This window comes from Schistocerca serialis, chromosome 11 (genome assembly GCF_023864345.2).
Source record: "Schistocerca serialis cubense isolate TAMUIC-IGC-003099 chromosome 11, iqSchSeri2.2, whole genome shotgun sequence".
Taxonomy (NCBI): domain Eukaryota; kingdom Metazoa; phylum Arthropoda; class Insecta; order Orthoptera; family Acrididae; genus Schistocerca; species Schistocerca serialis.
This window is the reverse complement of record NC_064648.1, coordinates 141,842,201-141,861,304: the sequence shown is the minus strand read 5'-3', so window position 1 is coordinate 141,861,304 and position 19,104 is coordinate 141,842,201. Positions and strand designations below refer to the sequence as shown.

Here is a 19,104-nt window from a genome sequence, read left to right as displayed (position 1 = left end):
CGTCTGAACCGCCACTGCTGACACCAGTGCACGTTAGCTGGACCACTTGCCCGGCCAGCGCTGTCAGAGCTAAACGCGCCGGTAAAGCTGTTGTCCCGTATTACAGCACAAGTCGATACGCACAGCATAAAACGAACCCTCATCATCGTACTTGATTGCACTTGTGACCGCTTGGTATCTGCTCCACGTGAAACTAAATCCAAAGAGGTTCCAGGAAACGCGGGAGAGTACATAGTGTAATCTTTACATGAAGTTTATTGTGATGAACGGACTATAGTCCGATGTCCACATTTGCAATACATTCAACGCACTTTTCCGCATATATCATGCCTTCCAAATTAAAATCATAAACTGCTAGGGCACAACCACGTACCGTAAAACAAGACTCCCCACCGAGTGTCCTAGCGACGCCACACACTGGCTTTGACCTGTGCCGTAGTTTCACGGGACTCTCTCTCTACTCCCAGTGCAGAGGAAGAACACAGCACCGACGTTTGTTTCCCTCCCACATTGTTGCTTGGAAGGCAGGGTGTGCTGACACGTTTCTGCAGCTGAGACTGAAAGGGCAGTTTGTGATTTGGTGAAGTGTATGAATGTGCTGTGATGGAAACGAACTAAATAGTCCTTGTTACTACACGTATTTTACGCATACTGCGTTTTGGTGAGTGGTTTATCCGGCATTTTCGTCGTCGGTCAAACACGGGCAGTGGTACCAACACGAACGGTATTTTCTTACGGGTAGTGTGGACACATCTTGTAGGGTACTGGTCCATATTCCCTTTCACGAAATTCGTACAGCAAGAATCGTCATGTGCTGTTAAATGTGCATTCAGTCTGCCTCGGAAAACAATATCTTTACTATTCACTCTTTAGGTGTTTCTTCTGATGTGATCTTCTGATGCAAACCTGCAAAGTGTTATATGGAACCCAGAATTCAAATGATGGTTCAGTCATCAGTATGCAAATGAACAGAGAGTAATAAATTTGTCATCGGGATGGAAATTTCATTTTTAGCTACGTAATGCATACGAAGTTGTACGGAGAATTTTCCCGTCATTTAGAAGTCAGTAGCTTTTCTCATGACTTCAGTTGTGTCGTTTTGTTTGGTGGGAAACAGCAGTCGTAGTAGACACCAGGTTATATTCAGTTTCCGCGAAGCGTAAGTGGTGCATTTCGGAGTCATTATTTATTAAGTTGCACACCACGAAACTCTGTGATACATTTTAGGGTACATAGGTATTGGAAAAGTGAAACGCCCTTCGCAAGTGTGCAGTCCAGGCATGCAGTACGAGCATTGGACAGCGTCTCCAGTACTTGGAGCTGGAACAACGGTTCTGCTCGCTTGGTCGGCTGTCTTCCTGTGAAGACAAACAAAGGAAATGGCGGAAGACCAGACTTTATGTGGGCCGTCAAGACTGGTTAAAAAAAAGAAACTTATCACACCGTTACTCCGTGAGTTGACATTTGCACGTGACTATTATAATTATTTATGCATCAAAAAAGTTGTCATTTTTCATGGCTGCTACTGGATATGAGGTCCTAAATTCCGTATTATGAAACAGCACCGTTTCAAGGCAACTGTACATGGAAAATTTATAAAAACACGTCACTTTCTTTCGGATGTGTTATAATCAGAAGTCATATAAGTACGTATCGGCTGCTAAGGCCTTCATTACATTCAGTTTACGGTGCGGGGGCTGATCTTCCAGCGGTTGATTGTGAGGCAGCGGTTGTAAGCAGAGGGGGGGGGGGGGGGGGGGGCTACGGAGGTGACTCGCGTCCTACCATCTCACCTTCACGTTTACAAAGGTTCTGGGACTTCTTTATTAAGTTAATTGCAGTTAGTTCTTAAATATTCGATATTGTGTACATATAGTAGTTCCCTCTCTCTGCCGGCCGGAGTGGCCGTGCGGTTCTAGGCGCTTCAGCCTGGAACCGCGTGACCGCTGTGGTCGCAGGTTCGAATCCTGCCTCGGGCATGGGTGTCTGTGATGTCCTTAGGTTAGTTAGGTTTAAGTAGTTCTAAGTTATAGGGAACTGATGACCTCAGCAGTTAAGTCCCATAGTGCTCAGAGCCATTTGAATCATTCCCCTCTCTCTCCGGGCGTGTGCGTATCATCTGGCAAAGCTAATTACCATTCAAAATAAAAAGCGTAGAACTGACTGACACATTTGCAACAGAATAAAAAGGTGGCGTGGTCTCAGCTATACATAAAATGTAGCCATATGTGAAGTGTACAAAATACAATTTATGGGCTAGTTTTTCTAGGCCACTTCTTTCCCAGACAATCTCCCATCTTCAACCACTTATATTACGCTTTTCTTGATTTTATTACACCAAATGCTACATATAGTGACGTGTTTTCGAGATGTGCTAGCTGTGTTGTTTCGAAACGGCTTTGCTTACTGGACACAAGGTAAGTGAGCTGATGGTTTACCTCACTTGTTAGAATGGCTGCCCCCCTTTTTTTTCTGGCTTCGGACGAACTCCACACATCAGTTTTCAGATGTTTTAAAAATTTTATTTTCTTGAAAAACTTGAATGAGCAGAATATTGGAATCTGTGCGGGCTGGCTTAAGATTCTTTTTGCTTGTAAATCAGTTATTGGTCTCACTTTTGGTGTTGATGAAGGCGTATTAGCAAAAGCAGTTGGCACAACTTTTTCAGTAAGTTTCGGAGCTAATTCTTGCCAACATTATAATCTCTCCCTTATCCACAGCCCGGTCCACATGAATGCAAAACTTATGGCGTCAAAATAACGTCACGTTTGCAGAAACTCCTCTGAACTGTAGGTTGCCCTTAACACAGCTGCAAGATCACACCGCAGCGTTAACTCTACGGAAGACGAAATACACTACTCGCCATTAAAATAGCTACACAAAGAAGAAATGCAGATGATAAACGGTTATTCATTGGACAAATATATTATACTAGAACTGACATGTGATTACATTTTCACGCAATTTGGGTGCATAGATCCGGAGAAATCAGTACCCGGAACAACCACCACTGGCCGTAATAACGGCCTTGATACGCCTGGGCATTGAGTCAAATAGAGCTTGGATGGCGTGTACAGGTACAGCTGCCCGTGCAGCTTCAACACGATACCACAGTTCATCAAGAGTAGTGACTGGCGTATTGTGACTAGCCAGTTGCTCGGCCACCATTGACCAGACGTTTTCAATTGGTGACAGATCTGGAGAGTGTGCTGGCCAGTGCAGCAGTCGAACATTTTCTGTATCCAGAAAGGCCCGTACAGGACCTGCAACATGCGGTCGTGCAGTATCATGCTGAAATGTAGGGTTTCACAGGGATCGAATGAAGGGTAGAGCCACGGGTCATAACACATCTGAAATGTAACGCCCACTGTTCAAAGTGCCGTCAATGCGAACACGGGGTGACAGACGTGTAACCAATGGCACCCCATACCATCACGCTGGGTGATACGACAGTATGGCGATGACGAATACACGCTTTCAATGTGCGTTCACCGCTATGTCGCCAAACACGGATGCTGTAAACACAACCTGGATTCATCCGAAAAAATGTTTTGCCATTTGTGCATCCAGGTTCGTCGTCGAGTACACCATCGCAGGCGCTCCTGCCTGTGATGCAGCATCAAGGGTAACCGCAGCCATTGTCTTCGAGCTGATAGTCCATGCTGCTGGAAACGTCGTCGAGCTGTTCGTACAGATGGTTGTCGGTCTTGCAAACGTCCCCATCTGTTGACTGACGGATCGAGACGTGGCTGCACGATCCGTTACAGCCGTGCGGATAAGATGCCTGTCATCTCGACTGCTAGTGATACGAGGCCGTTGGGATCCAGCACGGCGTTCCGTATTACCCTCCTGAACCCACCGATTCCATTTTCTGCTAACAGTCATTGGATCTCGACCAACGCGAGCAGCAATGTTGCGATACGATAAACCGCAATCGCGACAGGCTACAATCCGAACGTTATCAAAGTCGGAAACGTGATGGTACGCATCTCTCCTCCTTAAACGAGGCATCACAACAACGTTTCACCAGGCGACGCCGGTCAACTGCTGTTTGTGTATGAGAAATCGGTTGGAAACTTTCCTCATGTCAGCACGTTGTAGGTGTCGCCACCGGCGCCAACCTCGTGTAAATGCTCTGAAAAGCTAATTGTTTGCATATCACAGCATCTTCCTGTTGGTTAAATTTCGCGTCTGTAGCACGTCATCTTCGTGGTGTAGCAATTTTAATGGCCAGTAGTGTATTAATAATAATAGTAACCTCAGAGTTTTTCAGATGATCCAGTTATCTGTAATGTATTGTCTGCAAGAAGCTGCATAAATATTCAGTCAGATCTTGATAAGAATTCAAAGCGGTGGAAAAACGGCAACTTGATTTAAATGTTCATAAATGTAAGACTGTGCCTCCACAAAACGAAAAAAATGGTGTTCTATGACTATAATATCAACGAGTCACTGTTGGAATCGGCCGACACATAAAAAGTACCTGGTATGAAATGGAATGACGACATACGCTTAGTTGTGGGTATAGCTGGTGACTGACTTCCGTTTACTGGAAGAATACTGGCGGAGATCAGTCAGCCTACAAAGGACTTTGCTCACAAACCACTCGTACCACCGATTCTACAATGTTGCTCAAGTATGTGGGACCCGCACCAAATAAGACTAACAAGGGATACTGAACGTATGCAGAGAAGGGCAGCACGAATTGTCATGGATTTGTTTGAGCCGTAGGAGTGTAACCGAAGTACGCAAGGAACTGAACTTCCAGACTCAGACAGACCCAAACTATCCCGAGAAAGTGTATTAACAGTTTCAAGAACCGCCTTTAGATGGTAATGCTAGGAATATACTTACAACCCTCTACGTACCGCTCACATAGGGATCGTGAGGATAAGATTAAAATAACTACCAAGCGTACAAAGGCATTCAGTCATTCTTCCCGCGCTCCATACGTGACTGGAACAGGAAGAAACCCTGACAACTGGTACTGTGGCGCACACACTCTCTGCCACGGTCGTTTGCAGAGCATGTAGATGTAGATGCAAATGTAGATGCTGTTTAGCATCGTATTATCAAAGCGTCTTCCGTAGTTTCGGGCAATTCTCGTTCTCATTTTCTTTTCTTTTTTCATCGCAGTGCATCTTAGTTTTCGTTACATCACAGACGCAGGATTTCTGCTGCAGATTTCTTCTGCACTTTCTCGAGCCGGCCTATTCATCCACAGTTGTTCCTACTTGTACTTCGGTCGATTCCCAAGTTGAGCTCCCATTTTCTCTTTCAAAATTACCTAATGCTGTTTCTAATTTCAGCTCGCAAGTACTGTGGATTCCTATAAAATTTTAATGATTCCAGTGTAAGTGGATTGCCTGTAGCTATTTGTTATGATTTGCCTAAGGCTTCTGTGCATGTACTGTATTTGCAACATCGAGCGTTTCCTTACCTGTACTTTCCAGTTCCAAAACTCCTGCTGTTTATTCCCTCCAAAGTGTCTCGATAATGTCCGCATTTGGCGTACATACAGGGTGGCGCACGAAATGTGTTACCATTTTGTTTTTGAATGTAAACTTTGTCAATACAGTCTGAAAGGAACATATACTACAATGAGGAGCCGTCCATGGAGATTTGTTCTAACTGAGCACATGCTCAATATGTCCGCCATTGGGGAGCCAATTTTGTCCGTCATTGAAGCGACCTGGAAGCCTGAGTGAAATGATCTGCACGTCGAAATGCTCGTGTAAAAACTCATAGTCCAGACCTCAATCCATGTGACTTTCTTCTTTGGGGGTACCTAAAGGAAAAAATATCCCCGAAACGTTCACTTGATTTAATGGAGCTCAGAAAACTTATTTTTCAAGCTTCCACTGAAATTGCGGAAGACATGTGCCGTAGGTAATCACTAACTTCAGTATTCGTTTGAAGGAAGGTCGGAAACGAAATGGCGGACATATTCAGTATGCGCTGAGTTAGAGCAAATCTCCATGGGCGGCTCTTCATTGTAGTATATGTTCCTTTCAGATCGTATTGACAAAGTTCATATTCAAGAACAAAATGGCAACACATTTCGTGCGCCACCCTGTATGTTGCCAGTGAACATGGGCATTCGTTTTAGTAGATTAAAGAATTCCCTATGATCACTATCAGTCACATTCCCCATGCTCCTGTTCTAGCCACCTGACAACCAGCCTTTCCCGCTCACTCTTTTCTGTTCTCCTTCTATCCCACTTAACCTGTATCCTGCCTCTCCAAGTGCCGCGAGGTTTGAGGCGCCGTGTCACGGATTGCGCGGCCCCTCCCGCCGGAGGTTCGAATCCTCCCACGGGCATGTGTGTGTGTGTGTGTGTGTTGTTCTTAGCATAAGTTAGTTTACATTAGTTTAAGTAGTGTTTAAGTCTAGAGACCGATGACCTTAGCTTCTTCAAATTGCGCAGTGTCGTCCTTGATTTTAAGTTCTGAACGTTTCTTCCATATCATCATCAATTTCTGAGCTCAGTGATTCTACTGTAGTCGTTAAGGTGCCATATTCGGCAACTAAATCTCAGTTCAGCTCGTCCTTTGACGCCAGCAAGTCTGCAGTCTGCCTTTAACTCTTCGCTGTGTGCTTATTCTTTTTATCAGCGTGGCCAAATTGGCCAATCATGTTCTGCTCAGAGCTACATGCTCTGCTGCCCTCTGTTCACTTATCGTTGCTTCAGCCTCGCCCGCACTCACACTTAGTAAATTGTGCACTCGACCCGAAACACTGCTAGCTGTGACTGGAACAGGCTGTGCACGTCCTAAATCTAAACATCTCCGCTGCACCACTGAAGTCTGGCTCACTCATTTGTCTCGAATCGGAGGAACCTACCGTTTCATTTTGCACATTTTCGTGGTTAAAAGTGGGGAGAACCTATCTCCTACACGTGTCTGTACCTTTTCAGTCTCTTTTTTGGGCATTTCGTCTACTGACTCCTCACCACCTTTTTTCTTTTCTCCTCGTACTGCTTTTGGAGCGAGTACACGTAACAGTTTCCGAATAACGCAAATGAAAATCTTATACAAAAAAACACTACCTGAAACAGTCACTTCAATAACATGCTAAATTTTTACCAAGTTCATCACACTGGCTAAACAAGAGTATTCATCACAAGCAACCTGATAGAATGAAAATGAGCTTCACACGCAATTCCCAGCGCAAAATCATTGTCACACCGAGGATTAATTACATTTAAAAAACTCCCCAATCAAAAGGATTACAACGAAAAGCTCCCAAAGTACCATAAACACACTTCACACAAAATTCAAAACAGACACCAAAGACGACACTGTTTCATAAAGCAAGCAACAACGCTGATCAACCACAATGAAGTAATTGTGTGAGATCTGTAGAAAATAAAATTTACATGTTAGTACACCCTAACAATGTCACAGCATCGATATAAGATCCCTGGGGTGACCGAAACCCTGTGCAGAAGGGTCTCGCCATTATGAAGGCTACCTGTTCTCCGCAAAATTCAGATTTAATGGCAAAGTCGGTGTTCCGAATGAAACATGTTCCTGACTTCAAATACCAACAGCCACCAAGCAAACAGAGGTTATTTTCGTTTCATTGAGCACGCACCAGACACACAAACTTAGATTGTGGCTGAAATTCGTTCATGTACTGGAAAAATAGCAGAGAAAACCACCACCTGTCAGGCTGTTGTATGAGCTAAGGAATGAAATATCCTCGTACTGGATACACAAGACAACATATTACAATTTTATTGATAGATCGCTATTAAGGGAAGATAAGAACTGAATGATTTGAGGGAGATTGACTAGGAAGCAGAGGGGCTCTATGAGGTGGTGTGTAAAGAGCCACTAGACATTTATGTCTGAATTAAAACACACGAAAATATTACATGGTGCTTAAACTTCGACATATGGTACGTCTCTGTCGAATGCAGCCTCCAAATGCGGAACCCAATCTGCTAAATATGGGGTAGGATTTACTTGATGCAGACACTGACCATCCATACATTATATAGTTTTGAAGAATGCTTGCTTATTCTGCTTTTAAGTACACTGGGACAGAGAGCAACTACTTTCGGCAGTCAACTTCTGAGGACAAAGGCCCATTGCAAGAATTCACTATAAATCCAATAATTAGACAGTACAATTACTGAATAAGAGCACCTCTACTCTGTACTTGACAAAGAATTTTATGTTCGTTTTTGGCCTCTAATATGAGACACACAACTCGTGTGGGGAATGAAGTGGTTCTAGCACTACACATTCCACCCTCCAAAGGGACTTCACAGTTGAAAATATTCTTTCCACAACAATATTTGTGTATAGTACAGCAGGAGCAAAATTCACAAGCGTGTCTATATTTTTACATGAAGTACCTGTACTTTTAAGTGTGTGGAATATATCACACAGTCTCTTAACTGTTTCCAAATCAGCTTTTTCCAATTCCTCAAATTTCTGGGATACAATGTTCACGCATCGTATCTCGTCTGAAATGTTGCACATTAGTCTACTGCCTTAAGAATTATCAGAAAATTTAAAAGTTCAGCCCAAGAAACAGTTTTTTTTTTTTTGTGTTATCCAATGAGATGATTTCAGAGGTTGAGGTGGAGAACTCTACTTTTCCAAACAAGTCACAAAAGTGTCATAGAATTGGTAAAAGGCTCGTATTTTGACTGAGTGAAAGTACCTTCTTTTCCAAGTTAATTAAAATGGTATTATTTCTTGAAGCAAGCTGAAACTGTGGTTATTTCCAACTTTTGGATTGAATTTAAAAAAACATTTTCAATGGGCATTGTGTGAAATGAAGCCAAAGAAGTGACTGTCGGTTCTCGAAAATTTGTTTCAGCAACGTGGGACATGTATTCTGAGATAGAAAACAAGACTTCAAAGGTTCATACATGTCAATAACTTTTGTAACTCCTGGCAACAATGACAAGCATCTAGTTTTAATACTACCAAGAACTTTCCCGTATCCAGTATCAACGAAATCACAGAATGATTTCAGTTGCTACACACGTTTGAGGGTAAATGTGTGTCGTGCTCAGTGTAACTTGTTTTAAGTTAGAGCAAGTAGTACGTGAGCCCAGGCACCGATGACCTCAGCATTGATATCCCTGTAACGTTCTTTAACGAAAACTTGTCACACTCGTCCGTCATTTCTGGAGTAGGAAATGATCGATACGAATCGCGAAGCTCGCGCGTAAGTCACTGGCACTCAGCACGATGACGGAAGATGTTGTGTTCACACCTCTCCTCATCCCGTGACCAAAATGCAGCGTCTTTATTCCATCTTTGCGTTCACCAAAAGCGGTACTGGGAAATCGGTTTACGAAATCCGGTTTTTGGGGCGCCAGGCGAAGGGGGTGTGTGTTGCCAGCTGTATAGCGCGGTTCGAGATAACTGACTGTGGCGTGGGTGGTACGCAGGCGGTCCGGCAGTGCCGACACAGACGTAGACGCCCTGCTGCAGCCGTTCCCTCGCCTGCCGCGCGAGCTGACAACGCCGCCCCGTGACGTCAGCGCTGGGTGGGACAGCCGGCTGTCTGTGCGGTCCAGTTGTGACGCAGCAGCCTGGAGGGAAGCAGCGTGCCACGTTGTCCAGCCTGCCCAGACAGAGCTCGTGTATCTTGTGTCTCCACGGGAATACCTCAGAAAGGTAAGGCAGGAATTTATGGGAGCGGCGGATGTTCTGCACGCTTTTGTGTGGTTTTTGTCGCGTAACTCACTTACTGCTCTTGTCGAATACTTGTCTTAATTTGAAAAATTACGACCGCTACGAACAAAGGGGTGGCTAACAGTGTGTTAAATTACCGTCTTGAGTGTTCAGTACTTTATAGGTCGTTACTTATGGCCTTGCTCCAGTCCATGAAAACTTGAGCGAGAATAACTTGGAACGAATGGAAAATAACGCCACATTCAGTCGGCTAGTGTTTCGATGTGCCAGTGTAGATTTCCACGGAATTCACGTACAACAGGCATTTAAAATGAAAACCTCGCGTTCTTGATTATGTTCGTAGGACGCAAGTACGAAAACCATCAAACGCAGAACTTTGCAGTAAGCGAGTTTCAGTGCGACAAGGCGTGTAGCGGCTTGCAGGCGTGGCAGAAATTTATTTTTTAATGTTTCGCATAATGTGGCGGAATTCAGACATCTGAAATGTTGTCAAGATGTACTCATTCAGAGGTATAATCTTAAATTGCGGTTGTCACACAGTAAGAGGAGTACCGAAGTTGGAAACATTGCGCGTCGCGAGGTAACGTGACTAAGGGCGCTGAAATACGCGGACGTTAGTCGGACAGTATTTCAGAATGAGGGCCGTTACCGACTTCCAAGAAGCTGCACGCAAGACTACAAAAACTGGAGAGATTTTTCCGCTACCCCCCTACTCCGGCCACGTTGTCGCTGTTCATGGAGTCAACTTAGACATCAGACGTATCGTTGTAGTTTGTCAGTACCTACCTATTCGCGACGCAGTTTACAGACAGTATCCCCACACCCCGTAGGGTATCTGCAAAAATTACATCGTCGTACGGCCCACACATCAGTAGACATGACGTGTCAAAAATTTAGACGCGCGATAAACGGGCTTTTCTTTAAAAAGCAGCGCAAATTAAGCAGACTGTGTTTACCCAGTATTTCAGAATGAGTACTTGCTTTCGAACACACATTAAGAACAATTTCAAACCGTTTCTAAACTTTATCTCGCTTACATGCTTAACATCAGATGTTACACACGCAAACTCGTCTGCAAAGTAATGAGACGTAGGAAGCTGTTTCGTGCGTGGGCGTTGCGGATCCTGAAATCCGTTCGCGAATCACAACTCGTGGCGTGACGCCGACACGGTTGTGGCGATGAGACGCAGCACTCGCGTTCATTTGCGTATTTTCACAATGTTCTGGAAGTAAGGTTATGGTCAACGAGCAATCTGTAGCTTTCCCCAACACCCTCATTACAAACAGGCGACCATCTGCGTAGTAGTTGGCGAATTCTTGAGAATTTATCGTAATGTTTGTGCTTCACGAAATAAACATTTCGTATTTTTATCGCTCTGTCACGTCTCCTCGTTTGTGATTTGCTGATGAAATTTTTTTTAGCACTGTGCAACGCTGCATCGCTTTGTTGGGCTGTTCTCGTGTTACTATTTGTCTGATGAGAGAGCCCGGTGTGTCGACAAAGCAACGCGTCAGCCATCTGAGAGAGGCGCCGTGTTGTGTGCGGCCTGCGCTTCAGTCGTGTATTATGTGGGGGAGGAATGAATGTCGGTGATTCTGACGCCGTCATTTACCAGCTTCTTCATTTCACGTTCAAATTACACGATTAAAGTGCAGTGTAGATTTCTATGTGCAGCCTGTAACGGCGGCAGAATCTAGATTTAATTTGTGCCATTTCCAGTGCAACAATTGTGAGAATCGAGGTAGATTTGTTGTTCCGTCAGAGGGCTGAATCACGTCAAAATTATAACATGTGTGGGGGCATTTGCTAATTGTTTGACAGAAACCTACAGTAAACGTTATTTCGTTTAGCCAGATACTGTTACAGAAGTCTTACCCGTTATTGATGGTAAGTCACAGTTTCGGAATTGTCGGTGGCCACTGACGTCGCATTTACAGACACTTCGGCATGAGAAAGTACTGAAGACGGTCTGTCTTGAAGAGTTCAAAAATGCCATGTGTCAGACTGCACATCGTCGTAAAATGCAAATTTGAATACCAAAACCATAAAATTGACAATTTCCTTGGCAAACAGGTAGATCAACACGACGACTGTTCAGTGTGCTCCCCTCATCCACTGCCAGCAAAGAACGCGTGACGTCACGGAAAAGTGACTGTCGTCACACGTGAGGGACACGATGATTTGATAAAAGTTGCGCGAATTTTATGTGTGATAAGTAACCCGGAATCGGTGCTCTAAATGCCCTTCACTTTCGTGACGTGGAACTATGTGTGGTGGTTTCCGTATTTATACTCGCCTATCACAAAATATACAACGCAATTGATGCACGCCGTATTAAAGACCTGTTCAAAACGTATCGTGTGTAGCGAGATAAGAGTTGCTGAATTGTAGAAAACTGTGGCGTTCACCGACGAACAGTAGCGGCAGCCAAAACAGTTTCCTAAAAAGGCCGCCATTTAATCGCGAATGTGTGGAATCAGCTCTTTAGGTCACACATAGATATCCAATAATAAGGGAGTAAGGTCACTCGTGACTTGGGAGTGTGTACAGTGTTTCCGGGCGCTTTCAATTCATTGGGTGTTCTGTCCACCAGTAAAATGTGATAGTTGCATAAAATTTCACACTGTGGTGTCTCGCAGGATATTTGGGCCGGCAGTAAACGTGACTCAACATGGAGGCGGTGGCGAGGTGTCGCCCTGACACCTGGCTGAGGGTAACCTGCGTGCGGGAGGAACCGTGCTGTACCGGTGTGCGGACATTCGCCACGATTTTAGCTGCTCCGAAGGGTTGGGTCCCTTGTCTCCCCCTCCCCCCCCCTCCCCCTCACCCGCCGCGTAGTAAAGCTACTTACTGAGCCTTTCCGCTGATTTACTAAAAATAGGACCAGAAGCTCTTTGGAGTTTCCGCCACATTTATGGGGTATCACTTCCGTCTCTTATTAATTTATTTGGTACGAATCTCTCGAGTGCTGTTGATAACATTTCTTTGACCTTTATGCCTCATATGGTCTTCACTTACATAGTTTGGAAGGATTGGGGAGTGTCTCTTAGAAGTCTACCGAATTTTTAGCAGCTTTTATAAATAGATATATTTCGCCTTTAGTTTTGGTGAATTTCTTTTTTACGGAATTGATCCTCGCTATGACTGTGTGTTCACTAACCCTCTATCCGTCGTGATGCTCGTGATTGTGGCGAAGAGATCAAGTGTGTTTCCGTAACCATTTTACAATTTGAACGGTCTCGTGGACTAATTGTTAAAAATAATTTTTAAAAAAGCATTTAGAACAATTACGCAAGTTGTTTTCTATCTACAATAGGGTGTGAAAATGTATTTTTCTCAACATACGGAAGGTAGATTGAAGTCACTGCCAACTATAACTGTATGGGTAGGGCACCTGTTTGTGATGAGACTCGAGTTTTCTTTCAACCGTTCAGCAACTGTTTCGTCTGATACCGGGGGTCGGCAAAAGGCGCCAGTTATTAATTTATTCAGCTTGTCGAATATAACCTCTGCCCACACTGTCACAGGAACTATCTGCTTCAATGTCACTTGTGAGTTGGAACAGGCATTACATTATTTTTCCCTACGTGGTGCTTCTTGTTTCTGTTGCAGTGCAGATCATTATAATTACGGCTTTTCCCTCCAAAACCTAGGATGTTTTCTCTGTGACTCTGTAAATACCAGAGCTAAACAATGTAGAACAACGTACGTTACAAGCATAGCATTCTGTATTACATTTTTAAAAATCTACGTAGACTTTAGATGACATGTCAATCATAGAAGTTCTTATCTCTATTTAGTAGCGTATTTTCAGTCATGTTTTGAACATTGTCCCGCTACACTTGATTAACTAATGTTTCGCCGCAAGAGATAAGTAGGCACATTGCAGTGACCAAAAAGAAATGATTAGCGTACATGCGCACTCTCTTTTACATCTTTCCGTTCTTGTTGTTCTCATGGCGATAGACTGTTTCTATCTCAATAAGTAAGCGTGAAAGGAAGCTACCGTACAGACAGAGGGATCTGCATTTATACTTGGCACAACTAATCACATACTGACTTAGTCGTCGGTATTCCTATCGTTTCCCAAATGTTATAAATGTTTCGATTTCGGAGAAGCAGCTCTGTATTTCCCCGAGATGTCGATGGAGGTCCCTTACGTACTGGTTGCATCGAGTAAGACGTGAAGACGGCGGTTTGAAAGCGGACAGAAGTAGTATGAGGAAGGGCGCCCCTAACCTGAGGGATCGCTAGTCAAGCTACCTGGCGAAGGGGCCAGTGTGGCAAATGTCCGGCGTGGCAAATGTCCGTCATTCGCTGTACCACTGGCTGCTTGTAGTCTCAAGTTGAGCCACTAGCAGAGGTCCATCGTGGGCTGTGACTGCTGTATGGCAGCGAAACTTGGTATGCTAATGCGCCCTTGCGGAACCGATTTACACCGGAAAGAAATGTTCCCATATCTAATGCATTGGGAACGGAATGTGGACAGGAAGGGACAAACAAGTGAGAAAGGCAGAATGTCGATATTATTAACCGCCACTTGCAGAACTTGTTCAGTATGAGCACCGGAGACTTCCGCGAGGTGTTGCACAGTGACAGATTCGCACCTGGTATTGGAATTGATTTCCTCCGGCGCCAACTGGTTTCGCGTTAACGCTTTAGCATGTCTACAGTATTTCGCTGCCTTACCATACTCAGACCACAGTGGACTTGGGTCAGTAGCTGCATTTTACTCACAAGCACCCGGTACTTGAATGTCTCAGACGGAGAAAAAAAAAGGTTCGTGAAAATTTCGCTGTCGCCTTGGTGCCCATGTGGTCATAAACCATTTAGTAGTTAGTCAGTTTAAAAAATCTGCAGTTTTCTCAGACTTCCGTCGTGTGTTTCACTTTTCTCAAAGCATCAAGGCTCTGCAAGTACCCGTATTTCCAGTACAGGCGGCTGCCTAAACTGGAGCAGCTCGCAGCTGCTGATAGCGGCCGTCGACATTGACCCGTGGCGTAATGTAGTGCTGCGTGACGTCACACACACTCACGGATACAACAGAACGCGTGGCTGTTATATTATTTTCTGTAAAGTGTGTTGTGGAGAAGTGATCTGTTGCTTGGCCAGAGTTCTGGTACAGGTTGTCAGGTTACAGTACGGTTGTCACTCAGCGGAGCCAAAGAAATGAAATGTTACAGTAACAATTTTTGTGTGGCACGTATTTCACGCATGTTAGCTTTCGAAGAGTGTCGTATGTCCGTTTTGGTGATGCACAGTTGGAATCGGCAGGTTCAGTGCTGGGCACCGCTTGTCCCTAGTGTGGGGGCAGGTCAGGTCCACACCTGTGCAGCCTGTCGCCCCGCGGCAGCCCCCACTCTCCGGACGAGTACAGACCGCGTTCTCCCGTCCACGGTGTTTTTTGCCTGTTTTTTGTACTGCGTCTCACTGTTACGTTGCTGTGTTTCGCGCCCTTTCAAATTTTCGCAAGCCCATTGGCCGAGTGGTCTAAAAAGAAACAAAATGGCTCTGAAGATCATCGTGCATACATACCTGTGACGCGAGTTCTCGGTAACATCCATTATGGCCTCTACTTTGTGTAGTCAGTGATAGAGTGGCCTTCTGCTAATATTTCAAGTTCATTTGAGTCAGCCACAGTGCAATGAAACCCTATTTTAATCGCTAGATTTTCGAAAATAAACATTAAGAGAAACAGGGCTGTACTAGAATTATAAACATTATGACTTAAATATAGGAGACAACCGCAATTACGACACACACAGTTTAACTACACAAACCCGTGACCAGTTTCAGATTTTCAAACATCCATTGCTAAGTGCTTTTGCAAGCTGGTCAGTACTTGCGTTAACCGCCTACGGCCAATCCAGCGATGCGAAATTTCGTCGTTTAGGTAGCAACAAACATCGATGCTCCCTGAAGGAATGAGTAGTCCAAACAACCACAAGTGCAACATATCGAGGTAAGATGTACCCGCCACAGTTGTCTCACAGTATTAAAACGGCCCATTCAGCTTCGCCTGTCACACTGCACAGGATACATTAACCCTCGGCGAATCTCCTTCATGCGCCGAAATTACGTGAGGTTTTTCAGTACGGCTCACTCTCACATTGCGGAGATAAACTTTTTCAGTAAAGTGTTAGTTACTTTGTCGCTGAATATCAGCGTGGGGGCGAAATGTCCATCCTCAATTGATCGCTGCAATGTGGCGCAAATCTGAAGGCGCCGGCCGTAACAGTCCGCTTTTAATTGTTGTAAGGGATCCAGACGGTACGGTTTGAAGTGTAACCGCCGACGCACTGTCTTCCACACACTTGGCTGCGGTGTTACGAGTTCGTGGCTTTTGCGTGCTGTTGACTTGTGTGGACTGCGTACAGAAATCTCGTTTAGCCCCCCACCCCCTTACACAGTTTTTTGCAGCTGCCACATTTGGTGAAATACCTCGCATGTTCCAACACATGAAAAGTCTTGCCTTGTCGGCATTTTGGCAAGGCGCTGAATTCGTAATGGCATGCAATCATATTCGTACACTTAATACTTCGGAAAAATGTGAATTCTGGAAACGAGTGAATCGTTCATGGTAGCCCTTTGTCTCGCCTTTTACCCGTCGTCCTTAGTTTCTACACCAGTACGGTGCTGAGCAGCTCAACTCATGATCTCGATCCCCTAGCTCATTTTACACAAGGCCAAGAAGTCTTTAAATTCTTAGTCAGTCTGGTTGACAACATTGCATTTACGGATTATTTCAATAACGTACATAATATCTGTACACATAATGTGCTTCCAGGAACACCCGCGAAATGTTAATCATCAAAGTACTTCTGTGCTCTTACAATTAACCACTGCAGCGCGTAATATTTAATTCACAGAATCTGGTACTTTCTGAACACCCGTGGTTACACTTGACGTGCTGACTTTAATCCCAGTACATACACTGTGTACCTTAGTGTCGGGAATGTTTCCGTAAGCAGCGAAAGATAATGTACGTAAATTATAAGTATATGCCTACAGAAACCAGATGGCAGTTATAAGAGTCGAGGGACATGAAAGGGAAGCAGTGGTTGGGAAGGGAGTAAGACAGGGTTGCAGCCTCTCCCCGATGTTCAATCTGTATATTGAGCAAGCAGTAAAGGAAACAAAAGAAAAATTCGGAGTAGGTATTAAAATCCATGGAGAAGAAATAAAAACTTTGAGGTTCGCTGATGACATTGTAATTCTGTCAGACAGCAAAGGACTTGGAAGAGCAGTTGAATGGATTGGACAGTGTCTTGAAAGGAGGATATAAGATGAACATCAACAAAAGCAAAACAAGGATAATGGAATGTAGTCTAATTAAGTCGGGTGATGCTGAGGGAATTAGATTAGGAAATGAGACACTTATAGTAGTAAAGGAGTTTTGCTATTTCGGGAGCAAAATAACTGATGATGGTCGAAGTAGAGAGGATATAAAATGTAGGCTGGCAATGGCAAGGAAAGCGTTTCTGAAGAAGAGAAATTTGTTAACATCGGGTATAGATTTAAATGTCAGGAAGTCGTTCCTGAAAGTATTTGTATGGAGTGTAGCCATGTATGGAAGTGAAACATGGACGATAAATAGTTTGGACAAGAAGAGAATAGAAGCTTTCGAAATGTGGTGCTACAGAAGAATGCTGAAGATTAGATGGGTAGATCACATAACTAATGAGGAAGTATTGAATAGGATTGGGGAGAAGAGAAGTTTGTGGCACAACTTGACCAGAAGAAGGGATCGGTTGGTAGGACATGTTCTGAGGCATCAAGGGATCACCAATTTAGTATTGGAGGGCAGCGTGGAGGGTAAAAATCGTAGAGGGAGACCAAGAGATGAATACACTAAGCAGATTCAGAAGGATGTAGGTTGCAGTAGGTACTGGGAGATGAAGAAGCTTGCACAGGATAGAGTAGCATGGAGAGCTGCATCAAACCAGTCTCAGGACTGAAGACCACAACAACAAGAACATGCCTACTTCTACTGAACCCATATTACTCCTCTGTGGTACACAAGTTAATTATGTACGTACACGTAACCGATGCGGTTCCGCGTGTAACTGACGTATACAAAGACGCAGGTATCGTTAATACGTCGAGTGTAAGTGTTTGAATTCTAAAATTGGATGTAGAAGTTCGTTACGTGGAGAGCCAAGTACGGAAAACCACTGCATCAATGGCTTTATTCTTCTTTCAAAATAATGCTCAGAAATTTATACACAAGTGCTTTCTAACGCTTAAATACCTAGTGTATGGTGAGCTGTCAGTGTTGCTGTTCATTAACTTGTAATTCACGCCCTACCTACCCTTAGTTCACTTACAGTGTCACTGAAGCGTCGTTCCTTTCCGTACGTAAAACTGCGATTACAAGTTGCGAAATGCCGCAGTAGGTGAAGTAACGTCCTCTATAAAGCACTGCAGGACCTTTGCTTGTCTCTGAGTTGCACAGCTGATACAATGAATTTTCGTTACCACTCACGAATAATTCCGTCTCTCGTTTATTTACGATTAAAATGCTTAATACTTGGGCAAATCTGCTGATAGCAAATATCGTTCTCCTTACTGTTTCTCAAAATATGCCCCCGACCTTCATGCCTTCTTTCTTCTGTCGTGTAAATTTTGCCAACTCCAAAGAAACAAGACGACCGGCAAGTCAGGGATTTTTGTCTCCTTATCTAGGAGTTTCAAACAGCTGTTTCTCTTTCTTTTTCTCCTACAGAAATTAGTATTGCGTATTTACTTATACTTACTGCGTGTACAAATTATTTCCTCTTTGTACTTATTTACATAAAAATATGCAAATAATCATTACCACCTAGACGGACGTAAAACATGAAAATTATATCTATGGACGGTTAGTCTCTAATTTGGCTAAAAGATAATTACTACCATCTTGGTAGCCTCTTTATTGTAGGTGCTTCAAAAATATATTAATTACATCATGGACGGTGCAGTTTTTATAAACTCACGCAAAGCTTTATTAATGTGGCTTTTCTCGACCGAAATACTTCAGACAGGACTAAAGAAAACGATGGCGTCAACTCTTACCAGTTTGTGTGGTGATCCACAGTGCGGACCTTACTGTAGTTAGTTTCTTACTGTGCTTACTTTGAAGCGTCAGAAATTAAACTTGGTATTTGAATCTAAAGTAAGTGCAGTTTGCGGGGATGACGTCATATAGCGATATTTTGCGCGGTTATATTGTAAGAATTCGTACCTGTAGCTACGAGATTTCGAGGGATTTTTTCCTTGCTCCTGGTTCAATACAAAGCCACTAAATGTGGCACCAGTGCTCCGGTAGTATAAAACCGAATACGGCGACCGGTCAGTCTCCTCTGCATCAACGAATCAGAGCGCAGACAACAGCCACTTACTGGGAACTGTTGAAAGTGACCAGCGCAAATATATAAGGGTCACTGCAGAAAAAAACAGCC

The 19,104-nt window shown here is 44.0% G+C and overlaps 2 protein-coding genes across 4 annotated transcripts in view; both read left to right on the top strand.

Moving 5' to 3' along the window:
- LOC126426866 (speckle-type POZ protein-like) overlaps positions 1 to 19,104 on the top strand; it is a 299,470-nt gene that overhangs the window by 7,900 nt on the left and 272,466 nt on the right. The window lies entirely within an intron of this gene.
- Positions 9,556 to 19,104, top strand: part of LOC126426551 (uncharacterized) — a 47,661-nt gene continuing 38,112 nt past the window's right edge. The window contains exon 1 of the mRNA XM_050088453.1: positions 9,556 to 9,645. The gene's annotated coding sequence lies outside the window, so the exon portion shown is untranslated. The remainder of the gene's footprint in view (positions 9,646 to 19,104) is intronic.